Source organism: Ambystoma mexicanum, chromosome 8 (assembly GCF_040938575.1).
Source record: "Ambystoma mexicanum isolate Mex_15411 chromosome 8, UKY_AmexF1_1, whole genome shotgun sequence".
Classification (NCBI taxonomy): Eukaryota; Metazoa; Chordata; class Amphibia; order Caudata; family Ambystomatidae; genus Ambystoma; species Ambystoma mexicanum.
In genome coordinates, this window is record NC_090929.1 from 767,646,328 (window position 1) to 767,650,977 (window position 4,650).

Sequence of the window (4,650 nt, forward strand, 5' to 3'; positions counted from 1 at the left end):
GAGGATGGCAATGGCGCTAAAAGCACCGCCCCCATTCTGCAAGGAGGATCTGGCCAAAGTGCTCAGCACATTATGGATGACAGGTCCCTTTGATGTGGGGCTTTTAAAGAGCATAGGGGGGGCAAAGATAAAACTGAATCCAGGAGCAATTTTACCAAGGGTAAAAGAATACCCACTCAAGAAAGATGCAGATGAGGGCATGTATTAGACCATTGCAGCACTGATAGAGAGAGGCATCCTTGTGCCATCAGAGTCCCCATGCAACAAAGCGGTATACCCAGTGGAATAGATGAAAGGAGTGTCATGGTGTTTTATCCAGGATTTAAGGCCTCTCAACCATATTGTAGAAACAGAGTATCCATTGGTTGCAAATCCAGTCACAAATGTATGCAGCTGCCTGCTTCACAGTCAGAGATCTGAAGAATGCCTTTTTCTCAGTACCATTACACCCAGACTCACACAACTTGACTTCCTTTATATATAGAAACCAGAAGTGGAAACATACAAGACTTCCTCAAGTGTACTGTGGGTCACCCTCCATAGTTAACAGGGTGATACAGATGGACTTGTGCAATGTACAGATGGAGAGCACAGTCCTACAGTACGTGGATGACATTTTGATTTGCAGCAAGACAGAAGACCAGCGTAGAAAGGACTCAGTACACATGTTGACAGTGCTAGCCGACAAGGGATACAAGGTTTGTTTGTTTGTTGGTTTGTTTGTTTTATTGATTTATCAAGCGCACCTCACCCTAAGGTATCTGGGCGCATTAAGGAAGCTTTGCTGAATTAAGTTACATACAGAAATGCAAAACAGGTAAGGAATGGTACAGTGTCTTCGTATACAACATGGGACATATTTACAGGTACATTACAAAGTCAAGGCATGAAAGCCACATATACTGCCAGGTGGAAACAGGTACATTACAGAGGCACAGCAGGTGGGTAGTGCACTGTAGGTTAGATGTCATTCATAACAAGCCATTTTTTGTGTTTATCCTGAAATTTTTGAAAGTTTGGTCAATTTGCAGATGGATAGGAGGGGCATTCCAGTATTGGACAGCTTGCACAGGGAAGCTATTAGCACCAGCCCTTTTCAGATTGAATCTAGGGACTGTGATACATAAGGAGTTAACAGACCTAGTGGGCCAAGATGAAGTTTTTTTGTTTTTATTTTTTCTCTTTAATACAGTGGTGCAGAGTTGTTGAGGTATTTATGAGTGATGGAGACTATTTTGAATCGAATCCTATCCGGAACAAAAGCCATTTGTGCTTTCTTCTAGTTTATGAGATATGTTCTCTCCTCAAGATGTTCAATGCCATTCTAAGAGCATTATGTTGTAGTATTTGGAGTTAGTTTGTAATTTGTTTACTAACTCCTGCATAGACGACATTACAGTAATCAGGTTTGGACAAGATTAAGGCTCTCGAAAGTGTAATCCAGCTCTTTGTAGATAGATATGGCTTGCAAGCATGAATTAACTTGCAAGTGTGCGCAGTTGCTGAGGCAGTTGCATTGACTTGTTTGCACAAGTTCAAGGTGGAATCCAGGTAGAAGCCTAGTGTTTTGGTCTCTTTGGCAACTTTGATGACAATGCCATCAGTGATAAATGAAGAATATTGGACATCTAATTTAGTGAGGCTGGAGGAGGCTCCTAGGATCAAGATCTCCGTCTTCTCATCATTCAGGTAGAGGCCATGAGTTGCCATCCATGCCTGAATAATGAGATACATTTTGTTGACTAGGGCAAGGTCTGTTTCATAGTTGCCGGTGAGAGGTATAAGTATCTGGGTGTCATCTGCATAGTTCGTGTAGATGACATCCAGGTGATCAAGGTCGCCAAACAAAGGTTTTATAAATACATTGTACATGGTTGATGGGACGCAAGAGCCTTGCAGAACTCCAAATGTGATAGGGGACGGGTCAGCGGCATCCAATGGAGAGAAGACTCTCATTGATCTATTGCTGACAAAGAATTTGATCCAGTCTGAAGCTTCATGGGAGAAGATAGCCACAGAAGATAGGTATTCACAGAGGATTTTGTGGTCCACCAAATCGAAAGCAGCTGAAAGGTCTGGTAGGAGGAGTAGGGCACATTGCCTGTTATCTTTCAGTTTGTCAATTTGCATTTTCAGATCTATGAAGGCAATTTCAGTACCATGAAGTGGTTTGAAACCAGATTATCTTAGTCCCAGGAGATTATTAGTCTCTAGGTATTGCTGGATCTGGAGATATGCAGATTTAACAATTATTTTCAGTAAGAATGGGACCGTCTCGATGGGCCTATAATTTGTTGGGATGGCCGGGTCTAATGTTGGTTTCTTTAGCAATGGCAAAACCCATGCATCTTTGAGATTTTTTTAGGAACATTGCATGTGCAGAATGTGGCATTTATTAGTTTAGTAATGAATGGGGCAAGGTCTTTGCTGGGATCTTTGATTATTTGCGCCGGGCACAAGTCGCCTTGGCATCTTGATGGTTTAAGCAATGTTATGATCTTTTCGACCTCAACAGTGGTAACTTGAGCAAAATTGAATTTATTTGGTGGATTGATAGAGATTTTTTTGGTGTCCCTGGTGGGTCTTTAGTTTGGAAAGGTTAACACTTTTAATTGCCATTTTATTTTGAAGTGTGATAATGTTATTGGATAAGGCATTTTGGATGTTTGTGCACCATACTTTGTCTTTATGGCAAGAATCATCAGGGGGTATCAGCGATTCCATTTCCCTCAGGATTACGAAAAGTTCCCTTGTATTAGAACTGGCTTTGAGAATTCTTTCATTGTAGGTTTCACGTTTAGTTCAGAGTATCTCCAATTTATATTTGGTAGCTGTTTTGGTCGCATTATCTTTATTTGCTTTAGCTGGAAGATTTTTCCATGACTTCCATTTTTTCTTTTTTCTGCACTTAGAACTTTTAGCTGGGGGGTAAACCATGTGTTCAGGTGGGCTTTGGGTTTACTTTTCCACAATTTCAGTGGGGCATGGGAGTCTAATGCTTGGGTCGTGGTGTTAATATATAAGTCTACTAGTTCCGCTGGGTCTAGAGACTTAGAGGAGTTCAAGGGAAGGGAGTATGAGCGGCGTAGGCTTGTCAGTCGTGATGTTGCATTTGTTCCTGATTAGGAGATGAGTCGCTATCGGATTATTCTTGTTAATTATTCATTTGACAAGAGTGGTGAAAGAAACTAGATAGTTGTCGCTCCTGGTCTCTGGTTCAATGGCAGTAATTGTAGTGTTGCAATTGAGATCAGCAACCAAATTTAATATTCGGCCTTTCTCGTGGGTTGGTTTGTCAACTCTTTGTGTGAGGCCTAACTCGGATAGAGTATCAGCAAGTGTTTTGGCTGATTGGTCATTAGGGTCCTGGTAGCCCAGATTAAAATCCCCTAACATTAAAATTTGTGAGGTGGGTTTGTTGTTGACTGAGAGTAGTGTAATGAGGTCTTCCTAGAAGGACCCAGTAGGGACAGGAGGTCTATAGATTAGGTGGATGGTTAAAGAACTTGATTTAGAGGTGGATAATTTAACTGAAAGTAGTTCGCAAGGCTTAACAGTAGGGGAAGTGATTACTCTAAGCGCTAGGCTGCACTTAGGGATAATGCCAATGCCTCCTCCTTAGGTTGTTGCTCTGTTGGCTCTTAAAATAGTGTATGAGTCAGGAATGGCCAGTTGGAGTGATGGTCCAGCTGCAGGATGGAGCCATGTTTCCAAAATAGCTAAAAAGTCTAGTTCTCCCAAATTAATAACATCTGCTATATCTGTAGAGTGGCCGACCATAGATCTGGCATTTATTAGGGTGCCTTTGATGCCTGGGCTAGTGGGATGGGGCATGGTGATGCTGTCCTTCTTAAGGTTACTCTTACATCTATAACTTTTATTAGAACTATTCATCTTAGGGTGACTATTAGGTATTTTTGGGTGACTAGTATTAGTGGTTGAGTAGATAGGCTGAGGAGACAAGATAGGTTTCTCAGGGGCTATGGTTTGTAGTGATGGGAATCTAGTAAGTCTAGAGTCTAATCTATTGTGTCTAGGTTTAGCTGGGCAAGGCTGCTTCAGTGTAGGGTTAGTTGCATATAGATTAATCCATTGGCTAAGAGTAAGAGGGTCTATGCGGTTAGGGTTAGTTGGCATAGACAGGTTAGTATTATGACTATTAGAGCATTTTGTGGGTTTGATCTCCAGTGGCGTAGACGAGGTCATTTTTCGCTTTAGGTGAATGGGCTCTTGCTCATGGCGGTCAATCACTATAGCGTGGAAGACACTGACTGCTTTTTTTGTTTTTTGTTATTTGTTTTAAAAACATTTTTTTTTCAACATTTCATGAATTTCCGTGTCATCCCTGGGCAGGGGCCATGCTAATCTTCTCTGTATCGTTCCAATTTTAGTGTATGTGGTGCTGAAGCGAGAACAGGACACTGACTGTTGATAAGAGTCAGAGACTTGCTGTAGGGGGGTTAGACGCGTACATTCTATATCAGATACTGAGATCGCAGTTGGCTTTCTATAGACTAAAGGTGGCACCTTTGGAGAGTTAAAATCACAATACACTTACAGCCTCATCACGAGTTTGGCAGTAACCCTTAAATGCAGCGGTAAAGCTATTACTGCCGCATTTAAGAGTTCCCCAAATCACGAGCTTGGCAG

At 41.8% G+C, this 4,650-nt stretch overlaps 1 pseudogene; it reads right to left on the reverse strand.

Annotated features, from left to right (window-relative positions):
- Nucleotides 1-4,301: 4,301 nt before the first annotated feature.
- On the reverse strand, nt 4,302-4,415 carry LOC138474975 (U6 spliceosomal RNA; annotated as a pseudogene).
- Nucleotides 4,416-4,650: the final 235 nt, after the last annotated feature.